The 19638-nt window shown below is 38.2% G+C and overlaps 1 long non-coding RNA gene across 1 annotated transcript in view; it reads right to left on the bottom strand.

Moving 5' to 3' along the window:
* LOC125611219 overlaps positions 1-19638 on the bottom strand; it is an 80534-nt gene that overhangs the window by 2507 nt on the left and 58389 nt on the right. Inside the window, exon 2 of the long non-coding RNA XR_007341353.1 lies at positions 14480-14604. This is a non-coding gene — a long non-coding RNA (uncharacterized LOC125611219). The remainder of the gene's footprint in view (positions 1-14479; positions 14605-19638) is intronic.

Here is a 19638-nt window from a genome sequence, read left to right as displayed (position 1 = left end):
TTTTTTTTTTTTTTTTTTTTTTTTTTTTTTTTTTTTGGTACCAGGGATTGAGCCACATCCCCAGCCCTATTTTGTATTTTATTTAGAGACAGGGTCTCACTGAGTTGCTTAGCACCTCGCTTTTGCTGAGACTGGCTTTGAACTCAGGATCCTCCTGCCTCAGCCGCCTGTGTCACTGGGATTACATCTTAAAAGTATGTTCTAGATGCAAATGTGGCAAATTCACAGGCAAACATTCTGGATTGAGGACCTTCACAGATGGTAAGGGTGTCCCAGAAACTGTTGGTCCATTTGTTCATTGATACCTTGGGGGTAGATAGGAAGAGCAGTTTGGGGGTGGTTTATGTCTCAAAGGCAGGCAGGCTGGGGTCATTTGGCATTGGAAGGGGGGAAAAAGAGAGGCAAAATGAAAACCAAAGTCAACAACTCTTTCCTGGGGCTGGCCCTGGCAGGAGTGAGCAGGGGAGTGGAATGGAAACATCTCTCAAATAGGGTCATAACCCCAGATCAGAAATATAACTTTCCTCCTCCTCCTTTAAAAAAGAAATCAATTTCAAGATAATAACGAACTGTACAGAGGAGTTGAATGTCATTTTGGAAAGAATGTTGGACTTACATGACCTGGATTTAATCCCAACCAGTTCTTAGCCTCAGATCTATTTATCTAAAATGAGAATAATAACATTTTTTTTTTTTATTAATTCACATGGCTGTCGGGAGGGTTAAAAAAATAAAGTCCATAATGGCATTTTTAGTACTAAAGAATTATCCACAAATCTTCTTCTTCTCCACCCTGCAAAATTCTTTTGCCTCTTCCTTGTCTATTTCTCTCTCCCCAACCCTTCCCTCTCTTTTCTCTCTCCTAATTCTCTTCCCCTCCTTCTATAGCTCACTGTTATCACTGAGGGAAACTGAAAAGCCATGATGCAAACTAATGCCATATTTTTTTCCCTGCATGTTTTCTAAGACTTAGTCACATAAAGATTAAATGAATGGACAACCTTAAAGTTAAATGGCACAAATAATGTACTATGTGAATCAATTAGTGATATTGCTCTTGAAGCAGAAATGAATTTCTATGTATTCATGCATGCTTTGGGTTATACTATTTCAATTCAATTTCTTTATGGCTGCTAACGATTCTGAACTAATTGGCAGGTTATCACTAGGGTAAGGAGGCAACCACTCTTTGAAGTCACTCTAAGTCACAACCAGGAAAAGAATCATTATATCCTTTTAGAAATATGCTTCTCTACTAGTTTGATAACTAACTGAACAATTTCAGGAGTCCTCTGTTTGTCCTTGTGGACTATATTGCTAAATGGAACGTATTCATAGCAGTTATGAAAACATTCTTTGATACTACTGAAATGTACTGAATATATTTGGTGCATGAAGTTGAGCAGGATTGAGGGCTTTCAGAAAAGAAGTTATTTGGTAATTCAATCATTTTCTCATATAGAAAGAGCAGCTAGCCATTTTGATTCCTTGGTCACCCCCATAGTCTGGTATATTAGTTTTCTATTGCTGCTGTGTTAAATTACTACAAACTTAAAAGCACAAATTTATCATTTTATAATTTTATACCCCTGAAGTCTTATACATATCTCTTTGGGTTAAAATCAAGGAGTTGAGTTGTTGTTTCTTTTCAGAGGATATAGGGCAGGTCCATTTCCTTGACTTTTCCATGCCTGACCCATGGCTCATGGCTCTCTTCTTCCATCTTCAAAGCCAGCAATATTGGCTGTCCTTTCTTTCACTGTTTAATTCCTTCTGGAAGTTCCCCACTTTTAAGGACTCATAATTAGATCAATAGGGTAATCTTCCTATTTCAAATTCCTTACTTAGTCACATCTGCAAAGTCCCTCTTGCCATTTAACATATCACAAGTTCCAAGGATTGTAGTGTAGACGTCTTTGGAGAAATCATCCCTCCACTCTCCATGTTTATGGTTAGCTGTTGAAAAAGTTGGAAGATTTTTCTTTTAGAATTGTCCCTACTACATTCTTAATAATTCCTCTTCTGGAAAACTATCTTCCTGAATTTCTTCTAGTCTTCATTTTGTTCTCCTAAAGTAGGTTTTTGCAGTGGTCAATTCTTCACTGGTTTCCCCTCTGCTTTTACCCCATTTTCTTGTAAGAGGTCTGCAGAGCAGACCCCAAACTCTAATAGATTTGTTTATATTCTAGATGTCATCTTTCTTTTTCTCTTCTTTGCTTCATATTCTCTTATTCTTGTCCTTTTTTCTGCCCATGGTCTTTTCAATAAATATCTTTCTAGATTCATGTTTTGTATGTGTCCCAGAAATAGTTCAGAAAAGATGGTGATTCACTAATGTCAACTTTCTTCTCCCAATGTAATCAGCTTTTTTTTTTTTATTAACTACAGGTAAAATATAACTATGTGGTGTTCATCAGAAACATATCTGGGGCTAGGGTTGTGGCTCAGTGGAGCACTTGCCTCTCATGTGTGAGGCCCTGGGCTCAAACCTCAGCACCACATAAAAATAAATAAATAAAAATAAAGATATTGTGTCCAGAAAAGAAAGAAAGAAAGAAAGAAAGAAACACATCTGTCAAGTGATTGCATTTTTGCCCTATAGTGAGAAACTGGATATAAGAGACAACATAATTCATCTCACTTCTGATTAATCCAATATGGATTTCTAGCTGTGATTATTTATTTCAATTTTTATTAAGTTAACATGATGTTTATAGAGGAAAATTTTTCTCTCACAATCTTTAAACATTTTGTCAAAAAAGAAAAGAAATTCCGACTGCCTGGGTTGCATTTTATACAAATTCAGATAATGAATACGCCTGCCCTAGTTTAAAATGTTATGTTGACATTTTTGGAGAAGAAATTTTTCTAGCATTACAAATGCATCATTAAAATGTTCTCTAAAGTGTAATTTTTAATCTATACTAGACTCCAACTGCAAAAAATATTTTTCTACGTAGACCGTTATGGTTAAAAGTATATGTTCTCCTCCCATGTACATATAAATTTGGCTGTAAAAATATGCCTTTCTCAGCAACTATTTAAGAAGAAGGATTTCAAATGTTCATAACTATCACCCAAATGCATTATTTTCAAGCATATGAATTCATAAGAATTATATAAAGATATAGCAGAATTTCTAGATCTCATATACAAAATTATCTTCTTTTAAAATTTTACATCATTTATCCTCTTTATGGCTTTTTTCCCCTAGTGGGGATAATTCAGGAATAGACCAGAGGTCACTTAAATGCACTAATGGCTCTATAAATAAAGAAGATGTGTTTTAATAATATACAACTTTATTAGGACCAAGTTGAATTAATGAAGGAGTGTAGGGTACACTTAAAGATCTCAGATAAGACAGTTTATAATGAATCCTCATTCAATGCTAACTAAAATAAAACCAGATGATCCTCAAGATATGCAGTATTTATCAGAGATGGCAATGGATTACTAGGAATTCTTAAAATTGGATGTGCATAAGAATCACCCAGGGAGCTTGTTAAATATGAAGAAGATTTCTGTCCTTATTTTCAGAGATTCTGATTTTGTTGGCCAGGGGAGGGGGTTCATGTTCTTGAGCTTCTCTGAAACACTGGGATAAAACGCAACTTCAAGACAAATCCCTAGTGATGCCTCCCACCTGCAACCCCTCATAAAGATGCTGGATGCAGAACCTTAAGCCTAGGAGAACCAGCATTTTAGCTCAGAAGGAAGCAGACCTGCCTTGCAGGTACCATCTTTGTCCCTAAAGGAATAATTCAGAAATAGCAAAGTTCCAGTGTGGTGTGTCCCTCTCCAAGGCCAGTAAGTGGATTTGCCCAGAACTGAAATCATTTTACCTTTATTTTATTTTAAAGAGGAAGGTTTAATTCCACAACTAGAGGTGTGGAGTAGAATCAGTTAACTGATTCCTAAGCGAGGAAGAGGGAAGAATACAGATCTCTCTGCTTATTTGGGGCTTCTGATAGTGGCCTCAGAGAGCGAGTCAGTGCAGCAGGTGTGGGCTGATAGGCTGACAGAGGAAGGACTTCAAAGGGCTCCCTCCCCACCCGGCTATGGCTATGGGGGCCTCTGCTTTTCCAGAAGCTGCTATTGGCAGCGCTGTGCAGGGAGACTTCTCAGGCACCTCCGCTTTTCATCCTGTCAGAGCATTTTGTTTGTTTTAGGTTTTTAATCCAACTGACTTCTTGGAAGGCCCTTCCTTCCCAGGGAATTTACTAATCAAGGTGCTGCTTTATTTATTTCCATAAACAAATCGTTATGAAAGAGCAATTCATTCATTAACCAAGAAACGTGATCACTTGCACCGTTGTACCCGAGAGCTTCAAAGCACCATTGTCGTTGTTCACATCAATTAATCCAGGTACCTGGGAAATGTGAGGAAGACAGGACTCAAATATCTCCTGACTGATTCTACAAGATAAAAAAACAAAATCCTAACCTAAGATATTGAAACTCGTGTTGTCTTAGGCTTCTGAAGAATGTGAATTCTTTGCAGGAAAAGAGTCACCGTAAAGATCCTCAAATCTTTTTAGAATGAAGTAATTTTATTCCATGGAATTTACTGTGGCGTGGGAGGTGTCAAGCAGTCTCCTCCTTTGTACTGTGGGATATTTTGAGAAGAAATACCTCCTCCAGGTGGGCAGGATGCCCTGTTAGCATCTAGCTAGGGAATGGGGGAAACAATCCTTCATAGATTTTATTATTAAAATGTTTATGTAAACAAACACTTTACACAGTATTTACATAAACATGTTAATAATAATATGTAAATTAAACAGTCTATGTAAAAGGTAGATGTTGAATTTCAAAGATAAATATTTATTAGTGCTAATTAATTTCCTGTACACAGTCTTAATACTTAACTCACAGGACAGTTCATGATTAATAACAAACAAAAAAGGAAGCTGCTATTAGATGATTATTTAACAGCCATTCCTTCCAAATAACAGATTGTGGGAACTTCAAGGCTCAGGTAAGTGCATTTTTAATGAGGACTTTAAAGAAAGTTACAGTGGGAATTGTCTGCATTCTGAAGGGGTGGAAGGGATCATTTAGTGATTCCTGCCCAGGAGAGTAAAACTGATCTACCCTCTGCACATTCCACCTGTCCCAACTAATTCTTTTCCTGTGTTTTTTTTTTTTTAGCTATATTTATTTTTATTGACATATAATTCACATACCATGAAATTCACCCTTGTAAGTATTGAATTTCAGAAATTTTTAGTATTTTACAAAACCATACAATCTTCAAAACTACCTAATTTCAAAATATTTTATCACACCAAAGGAAGCCCTGACCCACTAGAAAACAATTCTCCTCCCCCAATCCCCTAGTAACTACCAATTTGCTTTCTGTCTATTTCTGTATGTGCCTCTTCTGGCTTTATTATATAAAGAGAATCATACATATGGTTTTGTTTCTCACTTCTTTCACTTACTGTTTTCTAGGTTCATTCATGTTTTAGCATATGTCAATATGTTATGCTTTTTAAAAAAGTTATTAGTGCATTTTAGTTATGCACAATAGTAGGGTTCATTTTGAGATAGTCATAAATGCATATAACATAGTTTTCTCCATTTTGTTTTTCCTTTTTTTATGACCAAACAATATTCCTTTGTGCAGATAGATATGCCACAATTTGCTTATCTATTCATTAGTGAATGGGTAGCTGGGTCATTATCAATAATGTTGCTAGGAACATTCACGTTCAAGTTTTGTATGTATATACATTCTTGATTCGCTTGCATATTTTCTAAGGAGTGGTTCTAGCTTATATGGTGTTTCTATGTTTAATTTTTTGAGAAACTGCTAAACTGTTTCATGAAGCTACTTCAATCATGAAGCTACTTTTATGTTTCCACCAACAATGCATGATGGTTCCAGTTTTTCTACATCCTTGCCAACACTTATTATCAGTCATCACTTTTATTATAACTATTTAAAAATTCTTTTATTAGTGCATTATAGTTATACCTAATTGTAGAGTTCATTTTGACCTATTTCTACATGCAGGAAATATAATTTGCTCTATTTCAATCTCTAGTGCTTTCCCTCCACTTCCCTCTCTATTTACCTTCCTCTACTCTACTAGTCTTCCTTCTATTTATTTTCTGTTTTTAATTGGTGCTTATAAATATACATAAAGGTGGGATTCATTGTGATATACTCATATGTGAACATAGCAGAATTTCATCCATGACTTCTTCCCTTTTCCACTCCCTCCTCCAACCTCCTCAATCCCTTTCCTCTAATCCATGGATCGCCTTTTATTAAGCCATTTTAATGAGTGTAAAATGGTATCTCACTATGTTTTTTATTTGCATTTCTTTTCTTTCCAATATGTTGGAATTAATTCAGTGGTGGAAAAGGAGGGACGTACATGATAGTTTTTATAGTTCTGAATAAACTGAAAAAGGAAGGCAACTTTAGGATTAGATCCAAAGCTTACCCATATTTTTTTTTTCTTTTGGTACTGGGGATTTAACCCAGGGGCACTCAACTACTGAGCCACATTCCCACTGAGTTGCTTAGGGCCTCACTAAGTTGCTGGGGCAGGCTTTGAACTTGCGATTCTCCTGGCTCAGCCTCCAGAGTTTCTGGGATTAGAAGCATGCCCCACCATTCCGGGCTTACTTGTTTTCTATATATCACTCCATTAATAAAAAGAATTCATATGACTTGTCAAAATTTATAGTATAACATAATTGTAGAAAAATGAGTGTTGGATGAGTGGGAAACACAGGTAAGATAGCTAATAATGTGCGATGGTCACATTGTAAGGTTTTGTACACTAGTTCAAATTTTGTCTCTGAACTTCCTAAGAACCAAAGAAAAGTGACAAGTTGTAAAATTCATTGTAATGCTCATAAGATTAAAAACCAGTTAGAGCTAGGTCTGGTGGCACATGTCTGTAATTCCCAGCTACTCAGGAGACTGAGACAGGAGGATTTCAAGTTTGAGACCAGCCTCAGCAACTTAGTGAGACCCTGTCTCAAAATAAAAAAATAAAAATAGCTGGGATGTAGCTCAGTGGTAAAGCACCCCTGGGTTAGGTCCCCAATACCAAAAGTAAATAAATGAATAAGAAAAGAAAGAAAGGGATAAAAGAAACTTTTCTTTTGCCATTGAAGAATCATTTTCTATTCCCTGAATGATCTCTCCAACACCAAGGGGACCCCAAATCTGTTTTCTTTGGTACTTGGGATTGAACATAGGGGCACTTTACCACTGTAGTATGTACCCAATCCTTTTTATGTTTTATTTTGGGACAGTGTCTCACTAGTTGCAGAGGCTCTCAATAAATTGCTCAGATTGGCCTTGAACTTGCTATCCTCTTGTTTCAGCTTCCTGAGTCGCTGGGATTATAAGCGTGTGCTACCATGCCCACCTAGGGGACCCTTAATCTTGATGCTTTTTTTCATAATGCTAATAATTCCAGATGATTGAAGAGCTGAAATCAACCTCTCACTTCTATCTATTAGTACCATATCTCTGGAACTTTCCAGACCATATGTTTCTTTGCCTGATATCTCCTTGACCCCCACAGAGATGCTTTTGAGCCCTTTCTATGCACTCCTGGAACATCTTCATTGTCCTGAAGGCTGCCACACTTGATGTAATAGTTTGAATAATTCTCTCTCTCTCACCATTTACTCAGTATCTCCAGTTTAGTACATTGCCTGGTTGAAATTTCCTTTGAGTCATATCTACTTTAGACCAATCATAGGATATCAATAAATATTATATTCTTTTGTGTGGCTTCCAACATTGGATCAGTAACCCAAAAGAGTCCTGATGGACTCCCTCAAAGTAGACATTTTTTTCAGGAAAAAAATCAAGGCAGTTGGTGGACCAAATTAGTTATCTGATGGGGCTAATTCTGGTCTAATCAAATTATGAACTAATCAAATAATGACTTAAAGTCAGCAAAATTTAAAATCTCTCCAGAGACTATTGTATAATTGCCTGTCAATAAACAAAATATTAACGTAATTCTTCCAAGGGTTTTTATTATCTGTTGTCCTGAAACATCTATATACCTCTAGTCTGTGGTGCCAAATCACTTGGGGGTACCTCAGACACTGTTGAAGAGGTTTCATTCCTGAGTACTAAAAGGATCTTATTAGAAGACACTCACACCCAGAAGGAGGTCTCATGCAGGGAGTCTAAGGAGAGTGTTATGGTAAGAATTCACTATAATTTGGTTTTTAAAAATTCTACTCTGCAAGACATCCCCATGATATAAATATTCCTAATTAGCACAGAATTTCATTTCCTTCATACAAAATGCTGCAGTGCAATTTACGGCTGTTTAAAATTGTCTTTAATTTGTCCCATTTGGCAAACTGAGCCAGGTCTTAGGAAATAGGGAGCTGTAGTGTGCAGGAATGCCGGCAGGTTTGGGAGCTCCCACCAGGTCTGAGGGAGACTTTTTGTCGACCTGATGTTAAATTCTTATATTTGACTATATTATCAGGATGCAGTAGCCAGCTACTGGGTAAATAGCAAGAGGAACTTCTGGAATACCAAGACAGAAAAATGCAAGAATTATAAAATTATCAAAACTTAAAGCTTTCAGAACATGAACATGTTTGCTGCTTAGAACATGTTCAATATAACAGGGCTTTTTAAATTATTATTTTTAAAGGTAGATTTTTCCATTAGCAAAAGCTGAAGAGGCAAAAAAACAGTCTCTGTAGGCTTATTTTCCATTTGGTTAGGTATGAGATGCCATAATAAAATAGGTCTCTGTTTCCCGAATCCATCCAATAGTTTTAGAATCTTGACAATTATATTTGTATTCCATCAAAAAGTTAAAAATATGAAGGATTTATTGTAAGTCCAGGGCTTTACTTTTTGAATGAGCACAGCAGGCTTTAAGGATTCATATGTACATGGCAAGAAGTCTGTGCTATTACCTTGTCCTGTTCTTTAGAAATTGACAGTTGAAAAGAGACATCACTCACTGAGTTTTTTTTCCTTTTCTTCCACCACCATAAAAAGCAAATAAATTAATTAATTAATAAAAAACAAAAATGAATCCCACTAATAAAACACCACAGAAGCCAGGCACAGTGGCACATGCCTACAATCCCAGCAGCTCAGGAGGCTGAGGCAGGAGGATCACAAGTTTAAAGCCAGCCTCAGCAATTTATCAAGACCCTACCTCAAAATAAAAAATTAAAAAAGGAGTGTGGCTCAGTTGTAGAGTGCTTGCCAAGCATGCATGAAGGTTCAATCCACAGCCCCACATAAAAATTAAAAAATAAATAAAGGTATTGTGTCCATCTACAAATAAGAAAATATTTAAAAAAAAAAAAATAAAAGGTGGGGAGTTGGGGATGTGGCTCAGTGGTTAAGTGCACCTTGGTTCAATCCCTGGTACGAAAACAAAAAACCTACCACAGGAACCAGAAAGCTATCAAGAAAATGTGAATGAAGGAGGGAAAAAATGAAGCTAAAGATGAAGAGGACCAAACATGGATTTTAAAATGATTGTGTGTGGCAAAGGAGATCACACCGTGATTCCAACATGCCTGCAAATCTAGAGCATGGCCAGAGTTCTCTTTTAATGAGGACCAAGACATCTCTTGGGAAACAACTCACTCTAGGCCAGAGTGGAATCCTCCTAGCTGGGTGAAAGATGAGCACCCAGTTTCACAAGTAGAATTTATTGTAAATCCAAGGTACATGCATAGTACCCTTGCATTCTATCCCCATGGAATCATCCCTACAGCCTACTAAGAAGGCAGCCTGAGAATGAACACTAAAAGTGCCACTTACATAAATATTTGCAGGTAGCAACCAAAAAGGGGGTGTCCTACTTCATTGGAGAATTCATTGTGATTTTGTGAAGCTGAAACATTTGTCTCATTGGCAGCCTCAGCAATTCCAGTGCATATGGTCCATGGAGTTATATGTTACCCGCATGATGGGTACAGGTGGGGTCAATGGGAGCAGCTGAGGGGTTATAAAAGTGTTTTCAGAGTAGCTACCAGTGAAGGGGCTGACACCAACTAGGCAAGTTTGCTATCTGATTGAATGCAGTCCAGTCAGCACAAATACAGGACAGGAGTCCTGGCACTTGGTGCCTGCTCGTGAATGTTCTTCCACAGCATCTACCAGACTTCTTGTCTCTGGTCTTCTAGCTTTCTCTACTATGCCTCCGGTTAGCCAGGCCAGGTATGACTGCCTGGAAATCTGCAAATAGTCCTACATTGCAAGATTCAGAAGCAAATCTCAGGAAGGGAAAGATGATGGGCATCTTTTTTTTTTAATATCTTTATTTTATTTATTTATTTATTTATTTTTATGTGGTGCTGAGGATGGAACCTAGAGCCTCGAATGTGCTAGATGAGCACTCTACCACCGAGCCACAATCCCCACCCCTGATGGGCATCTTATAACGACAATGAATATCATATTCTTGAGCATGGGAGGCACCTGTCGGAGCTCTTGAGGGTGATTTTGAAAATAGACTGAGTTAACAATAGTTGAGCCTAGTGTGTGAGCTGTGAATAGGAAAATGTAATTTGTCATCCAGACAGGGATGACTTTGAGAATAAAGAGTTTGCTAGCAATGATTATTCCAAGACAACAGTTGTAAACTATGACTGTCCTAGACAAAGTGAAATGTGATATCACTGTTGATGGTTAGTTTTATAGTGTTGGCAGTTTTATCCTGTGCATGCATTTTTTTAATTAGAATCATATATACAATTATGGAACCTACATGAAGAGAGGGGAATGGGTCTTACATGAGTGACATGGCAGAGATAGAAGCATAATATTTACTTTGGTTTGATGACCCTAGTCCTTCCTCTCTCCCCCACCTAACATCATAGTCTGGAAAATTATGTCTGTAAATTATTCACCTTGCACTGGCAATTCCAAAGCAGTCAACCTTGCTCAGAGTGGTCATATTTAAGTATATGATTTTATTATACTTAAGTTTATGATTTTATTCTCTGCCTTGTCTTCTTGCTGAGATAGTAGCCTTCTAAGGTCCAAATGGACATTTTTATGTTGAAAGCCTGTGGGTAAAGTTGATAAAAACAATTCTTTCTCATCAAAGCTGGCCACATCAGTCTTGTCAAGACATTCATGATAGAATATTTCTTAACAGAATATCCATAAGAACAAGATCCTAATTCATGTTTTTCCTAATTCATAAAGAGGAATTGACTTTTTAAAATTAAATTATTTATTTATTCTAATTTGTTATATATGACGGCAGAATGCAATTTATTTCATATTACACATATAGAGCACAATTTTTCAAGTCACTGGTTGTACCCAAAGTATTTTCACATCATTCATGTCTTTATACATGTACTTAGGGTAATGATGTCTAACTCATTCCACCATCTTTCCTACCCCCTTTCCCCCTCCCTTCCCCTCCTTCCCCTTGTCTTTCTAAAGTTCTCCATTCCTCCCATGCTCCACCATGAGTCCATGAGTCAGCATCCTCACATCAAAGAAAACATTCAGCCTTCGTTTTTTTTTTTTTTGTTGGAATTGGCTTACTTCACTTAGCATTATATTCTCCAACTCCATCCATTTATCTGCAAATGCCATGATTTTATTCTCTTTTAATGCTGAGTAATATTCCATTGTGTATATATATATATACCAAAATTTCCCTATCCATTCATTTACTGAAGGGCATCTGGGTTGTTTCCACAATTTAGCTATTGTGAATTGTGCTGCTATAAACATTGCTGTGGCTTTGTCCCTGAAGTGTGCTATTTTTAAGTCCTTTGGGTATAAACTGAGGAGTGGGATAGCTGGGTCAAATGGTGGTTCCATTCCAAGTTTTCCACGGATTCTACATAATGCTTTCCAGATTGGCTGCACCAATATGCAGTCCCATCAGCAATATATGAGTGTGTCTTTCCCCCCACAGCCTCGCCAACACTTATTGTTGTTTGTATTCTTAATAGCTGCCATTCTGACTGGATGAGATGAAATCTTAGAATAGTTTTGATTTGCATTTCTCTAATTGCTAGAGATGTTGATCATTTTTTCATATATTTGTGGAATGATTGCTTATCCTCTTCTGAGAAGTGTCTGTTCAGTTCCTTGGCCCATTTACTATTGGGTTATTTGGGTTTTTGGTGCTAATGTTTTTGAGTGCTTTATATATCCTAGAGTTTTGTGCTCTATCTGATGTGCTTGTAGTAAAGATATGCTCCCAATCTATAGGTTCTCTATTCACCTCACTGATTGTTTCTTTTGCTGAGAAGTTTTTTAGCTTGAACCCATCCCATTTATTGATTCTTGGTTTTAATTCTTGCATTATAGGAGTATTATTAAGGAAGTTGGGACCTAATCCAACATGATGGAGATTTGAGCCTACTGTTTCTTCTGGTTTAATTCCTAGGTCCTTGATCTACTTTGAGTTGAGTTTTGTGCATGGTAAGAGATAGAGGTTTAATTTCATTTTGTTACATGTGGATTTCCAGTTTTTCCAACACCATTTGTTGAAGAGGCCATCTTTTTTCCAATATATGTTTTTGGTGCCTTTGTCTAATATGAGATAACTGTAATTATGTGGGGGAATTGGCTTCTTTCATCAACTAAAGTTGAGGTTTTGTCTTTAGTGAATTCTAAAAGATAACCAGAAATTTCCATTGCAAGTGTACTTGTTCCATTTGAAATGATGTCTTTCTAAGTGATTTTTATAATTTTTTAAAAGTTTCAGCTTTAGAACTCTTCTCTGTCCACAGGGCAGGTACAGCTAGAACCGTGAGCTCTTAGGGTATTATCCCAGGCCACTTCTTTGAGCTACTGTCTTTATGAAAGACAAGATTTGGCAACTTGGCTCCCAGGGCACACAGGAATGCAAATAAAGTCGGAGCCCATGGCATCTATGAGAGCAGATAGGCTGCCAGTCAGATGTCTGTATCTTTGACAGCTCTACAAAAACTGAGTAAAAGGCAAAAGGCGAAGCCCAGCAGGGGAAGTAGCTGACTATCTGGTTTAAGATCTCTGCCAATAGTCCTTCTACAAATTCTTTTTATTGATCTTCCTAGTTACCTAAGCTCTGTGAGGGCAGGGTTTTTTGTGTTTTGCTTACAGGGGCATCCTCAGTGCTTACAACAGTACTTTGTATATAATGGGAACTCAAAAAATATATGGTGAAGAAAATAATATTTATTCATCTTTAAAACAGTGATATTAAATAGTACCTGTATCCAGGATTGATGTTTGGTTGGCTTCCATCTGATATATAATTTCAGTGTCACAGGGACATTGTGAGGATTGCATAAATTAAAAAGCATAGAAGCACTTAGGACAGAACCTGACAAACAGCAAGGGGTTAGCAAATGTCAGCAGGAAGGCTGATACCCAGAATGTTTGGGGAACTGTAGAGGAGTTCAGTAAGGGGCATTCCTAAGACCAAGAAGTCACCAGCAATGCCTGGCTCAGGCTTAGTCTCACTTGATTGTGGGAAGACAATGGCCAACGATGCTGAAGCCAGCCCTTGCTTCGTGGGCACAGCCTTGAACTTGACTAGGGAGTGGAGTGATATCTGAGGAAGGTGGGCATAGCAGAGGCAAGACTAGCATCATTTGCCTCCCTAGTAGCACATTTGCAATTGGACCAATAGTTGACTATTGTTTTGACAATGCATTGTCTATTCAGGTAGCTAGTCTCTGTTAAAATGCAAGTACTCCCCAGGACCTCCCTATGAGGGGTCATACATTAACTTATCTGTAAAGGGCATTGATACCATTTGTACAGAGAAAGTGTTCTCTAAGTGAGGAGATAGCAAAGTTCCCAGAGAATGGGCCTCAGAACAGGTAAATTTTGATGAGGAGGCAGAGAGATCACCAAAGCAGGGGCAGGGGTCTCTCCTCCCCATCCTGTCAGTGGAGGGCTCTGTGGTGGGGAGCAGCTGAGAGGCTAAGGGTGAGGCATAGAGGGAGCAGGGTGTAAGCAGAATGGGCAGAAGGGTCCAATCAATGAAATATCTGTTGTCCCCCCCTGAATAAATTGTGTTACAAAGATGAGATGCTCAACCTTATTCTTAGAAGGCTTTTCATCACAGTTGCCCTGTTCCTTTTCCTAATTAGAACCTTTATCCATTTAGCATACAGTACGTGGTAATTTTGGGTTAGATTTACATGCATCCCAGAATCAGGTCAAATTTATACTATTTGTGCAGTTGGTAATAGTTCTTTCACTTCATATTTGTAAAATGCATTATATATTACATACAGAGAATTAAATACAGATAATGCCTACATTATGACACAATATCTATAATATCTACATTAATGATTATCTGTATGTTACATATATAGATAATTACTATATATAATCTACTCAGTCACTCACTATATATAATATCTATAGATTATATAATAATAATAATAATAAAACCTATTTGGTTAAAATGACTCTGGTATATAAATCATATAGTATTCATTCCACTTAAAATTTGAAGAAAATAAAGCACAGTACCTTAAGTGCTGAGGGCAGTGGTCGAAGGCCCTGGGGATGGAGAGATGGCAGTTTTGTAGGAGATCCTTTCATTGTCAGAACAGGGATGAAAATCCTAGATTTCTGATTTCAGATTCAAAGGACTTCTAAAAAAAAAAAAAAAAAGTCATACTTGGCTGGCTGCCCCTCTAACCACAAATTAATTGAAAAACCTTCTGGGTTCTTCTATTTTTCTCCCTATTAAATATAGTAACTAGAGAGCAAAATAGTTTTATATCTAACCCAGTTGTTCTAGAGGATGCACAGGATAACCATTGGGATGCGGGAAGAAAATATTAAGACTTTCGGTTTTATATTTTGGATGTTGTTAATGCACATAATACATCACTACAGTGACCCTTAATACATATGTCCATATATAGCAGCAAACATGCCTAATTTTTAAGTAGGTGCAGTTGCAAATAGAGAGAGATCATAGGTTTTTGTTGTTGTTTGTATTAAACACAGGGCTGCAAGCTTAAGAGAGCCTGGAAAGCAATGATCTTAGAAGGCCTGTGATTTTGTAGCTAGGCATACTTCTTTTGTTTCACCTTATGCTCCGTGCAACGGAGTATGACAACAGGCTTCTGTATCCAGAATAACAGAAGCTTTGAGTGAGAAGAGCCTGAGGATCAATTCGCCTAACTCCTTCATTTGACAGGGGAAGAAACTGAGGCTTACAGGGGTTAAGGGATTTTCCCAAGCTGACAAGTTAAGGTTGAGCTCAACAATATGGGAAACGGATGGAAAATCCAGTTAATGCTTAGCTAGCCATGGCAATGTGTCATGGGGCTGGCTTGCAGAAATTAAATCCTTAAATAATCCCTAAACCTTATTTTATCCAGAAGTTTTAAATGCCTCACCTATCAAACCTTTTGCTAAAGATGATAATGTAATGCTTTTGTTTCTTTGGGCACCCAAGAATGTCTGCATTGAGCGAAAATGTCTCAGAAATGATACATGCTGGCTATCTGGTTACATTATAAATAACAGAAATGGGCAATACCTACAGCTCTTTAATTATACACATCAATTGGCACGAACAATTGGACTGAAACACGTACTCTTCCCTCTCCTGTCTGTTGTAAACAATGGAACAGATTTTAATATTTTCCAAGAGGAAAATAATTACTCAGAATCCACTGAAACTTGAAATGTCACAAGTTTCCATCTAATGGGATTTTCATCTCAGACTTTAAGACCATTCTAATATTGGGTTATTTATCAAATGCTAAATTTCAATAAGTACTTGATTCTATCTTTGGACTCTCTTACATAAATTTGGCCAAATAATTAATTGCCAGCTCCTAAGTATTTTATTTGATGAAATTATGATAGTTAAGACTAGTCCCTTTTTATTGCTTTTAAATTTTTAAAATATCAACCCCATCACTGTGAACTTTGGAATCATTTTGCTTATTCAAAAGCAAAGGAAAATGAAGCGACACATTTCAAAATCACCATCATAAGCAAGAAATCTACTAGTGTCTTTCTTAGGAAACTCATGAAATTATAGGTTGGTTTAGGGAAAAAAATTGACTTTTTTATACTGAGTTATTTTTCTCTCAAAATAGAATATTTAAACTTTTTCAATTGGGGCTGGGGATGTGGCTCAAGCGGTAGCGCGCTCGCCTGGCATGCGTGCGGCCCGGGTTCGATCCTCAGCACCACATACAAACAAAGATATTGTGTCCGCCGAGAACTAAAAAAAATAAATAAATATTAAAAAAAAAAAACTTTTTCAATTAAGAAATATCTTTCCATTAATTCAGTCATTTATATTCATTTAGCAAATGGGATTTTTTTTTTTACATTTGGTTGTTTTCTAACTGGCGTAATATTATATATAATAAAGCTGTTGACATTTTTACAAATCATGTAATCTGCCATTTTATTGAATTCTTATTGTTGATATTAGGCTTTTCGTTAGTTCTCTTGGGGGTTCCACAGGTACACCCATCTCGCTTGTAAGTAATGACCGATTTGGCTATTTCCAATTTTTATGCTTCTTATTTTATTCTTTAAATGACTATATTAATAACTACTTCTAGAGCAATTCTTTAATTATGCCCTCAATTATTGATCCTTTAGAATTTTTCCATTCTAATAATACTGCAGCAAATATTTCTTTGCTCTGAGTTTAAACAGTTTGATCATTTCCTCAGGATAGATTCCTACAAGTATAATTTTGGGGGTCAAAGGGTATAATAATTTTAAGGAAATTTAACACACATTTTCATTTGACTTCTCCATGAGGCTCTATCAGTGACAATCATCAGCATTCCTCCACTGTCCACACCTGGGGGCTCCCAGGGAGGATACCCTCTTCCCACTTCTTCCTCTGGGGGCCTTCTCTTTACTGTTGCTGAGGGAGTACCTGGAAATTCCAAATAAAGCCCTTGACACTGAAATCAATTCCAACTGAAACATAAACTTATCACTCAAGTAAGCTGATGGTCAATTTGGAGATGAAATTCAAACGATTGGGAGGTGATTTACTCTGTGCTCACTCTACTGGGAAGTACCTCAGACTGCTCCTTTCTCTCACTCCTCACATTCTAAAGGACACCGAGACAAGTGGATTCTACCCCCTTAACTTCTCTCTTACCCATTCTTGAATCTCCATTCCCACTGTCACTGCCCTAGTCCAGGAACTTACTTCTCTCCCTGGACCACTGTAACAACATCTGAGTTTACATCCTCTGCTCAATCCTACCTCCACTCCTACTCAAAATACTTCAACTATGGCAGGATTCCTGGGGATGGCCATCATGCCCCTGTCCAGCCCCTTTTCTCTCCCCACCACCTTCTGGTCCTACCACCCTCTCATCAGCTTTCTGTCATCTTGTAATGTCTCGGTGCTTCTGCATGTGTCCTCTTTAGCACCCCACACTCCCGACTCCATTCACCCGCCAAATTCTTTTTATTCTTTAAGAGCCAACTCAAGGGCTGCCCCCCTGGTAAAACAGCTCCCATCCCACCCCTTGCCCCAACCCAGACCTATTAAAGGAGGGCTACCCGTTGATGGAGCATCACAGTATTCTGGAGGTTATTTTTGTGCCCAGTTGCCAAAGCTCTTCTGTAAGTAGAACAAAACTGATAAAAATTGGCACAGATTGGATTTCCTCCCACTTTTGGTGAACTGTATTAGTTTAATGTGATTTAAAGGTTATTCCATACAAATCTATTTCCACCAACAGTATAAACATAAACTTGGCATTGCAAAAGGGGCCTCTAAATTGAACTAGGGGAGGGATGTTTAAAAGGTAAGAGTTGCCTCTGCTGGCTCCTGATCTCATGCCTCCAGGGGTTGCCTGGATGACTGCTAATGATCACCTTAGCCCCTGAAGCACCATGGTAAGGGAGAAATTCAAAAATTCAGTGAGCTAGTTTGATAAAAAGGTAAAATTTTAGAGTTAGAAAGGCAGGTCAGCATGTCACCTAATCCAGCTCTTTGCTTCCCAAAAGACCTGAGGAACTCATCAGTCTCTGCTGTTTTTAAAAGTCTGTGGGGGCAAAAACTCCTTTGCTCATCCAAGCCAGCCCTTGTCAGCTCTCAGAGGTGGGCAATGAGTTCCCAGGTCTTGTCTCCTATCTTGCCTGCCGATCTCCTCATCCTTCTAGCTCCATTTACCAATGGACAGGAAGAAAACCTGGCCAGCTGCTTCTCAGGTGACTGGTTTTAGATCTCTGGTTTACTGGGACCTAATGAGCATGTATCTTCCCTAAATAAAGCATGTTTCATGCTTTTCCTTTGTACCAGAGAAGCCCCCCATCTGATTCATGTTCTGCAAAAGTGGGTAAGGTGGGAAGTGAGGTGGGGGGAGTGGGGACAGTCTCCGTCAGTGCAGCACAGGGGATTCCTTGAGGAAATGGAAGAGGAGTTCCCATCACACATATGGGGGGCAAATGTTGCTTTCCAGAGCATGGCTGCCCTCTACAAACTGTTCCAAAGCCCGTCAATTTATTCCAAATTCCACTGCAACTATCTGTTAATATCTAGTGAGATGTTCAAAGCCAATTAACCTTCTACCAGTTATGGGGGTGCTTTTTTTTTTCTTTTTTATTCATTGAAAACAGAGACAAAACTGCTAACATATGTTTCTGTTGCTAGACCCTAGTCTTATCACAGTTTGAAACTGTAGAAAATCAATTACGTGCTTTGAATTACTCCCCTTCCTGGCACAAAAGCATCTCTTCATTCTTTCGGGATGGTGAACGCTTTGCAACATCTACCACTAACAGCCTGTTAGGATTCTCTGCTAAATTAATGTAGTACAAATAAACCAAACAGAAGGCTGGTGGAATGCAAAACATCTCCTCTCTCCTCTGTTGTGGCCTCCTTGCAGCTTGGGACCATTCTGCTTTGCTGCTGCAACATCTGGACGGCATTCGAGGTTGTTTCTCAAGGACACAAGCGTGCACCTCCGGTGAATTTCAACTTTCAACATCTCTCTGGCTCTAATCTATATTTAATGTTTCATGACTGGTAGTCAAAGAAGCTTCAGCTAAATATCAGGTCGGAATGAAAATGATCCTTGGGAGAACATTTGCTTCCAGCGTGCGCCAGCAAAGTGTCTGTGACAGAGGCTTTCCCCAGAGACTTGTTGCCCATTCTCTTGCAGTAATAATAATTATGCCTTATGATTGCTGTGCCCACATAATCAAAGATCACTTCATCCAATGTGATCCCGAGGGGAAGCTGCCTCTACTCCTAACTGGATGTCAGTCACAGAGAGCCGCACCCCTAGGGATCCCCAATCTTTTGCTTGCCCTTTACTGGTACTGTGTTGTTAGCATTGTGTTTCTTGCTATTCTTCTCAATGCAAATGATGTGTAAATCATGCCCTCCAGAAGGCACATGTGGTGAGGGGGAGAGGGTGAGGAGGGAGGTGGGGGCTGGCGTATTCTTCTCCCTCGACCCCCCCTCCCCAACCTACCACAGGGATTTCTCGCATGGAACATAATTACATCTGTGCCATATGGGCTCATTTATATTCTATTACAGGTTAAGCTAATACGACTCAGAAATATGCTAAAAATACCTCAAAGTATTCTAGAGCTGTCAAAACACTTGTCATTTCTTGCTCATTCGTTTGATTGCTAGTGTTTTTATTTTTGTTGCGAGATTCGGAGAGCTA

The sequence above is a fragment of the Marmota marmota genome, unplaced genomic scaffold, assembly GCF_001458135.2.
Source record: "Marmota marmota marmota unplaced genomic scaffold, marMar, whole genome shotgun sequence".
NCBI lineage: Eukaryota > Metazoa > Chordata > Mammalia > Rodentia > Sciuridae > Marmota > Marmota marmota.
Note: the sequence above shows the minus strand (reverse complement) of the source record. Positions and strands in the feature narration are given on the sequence as shown.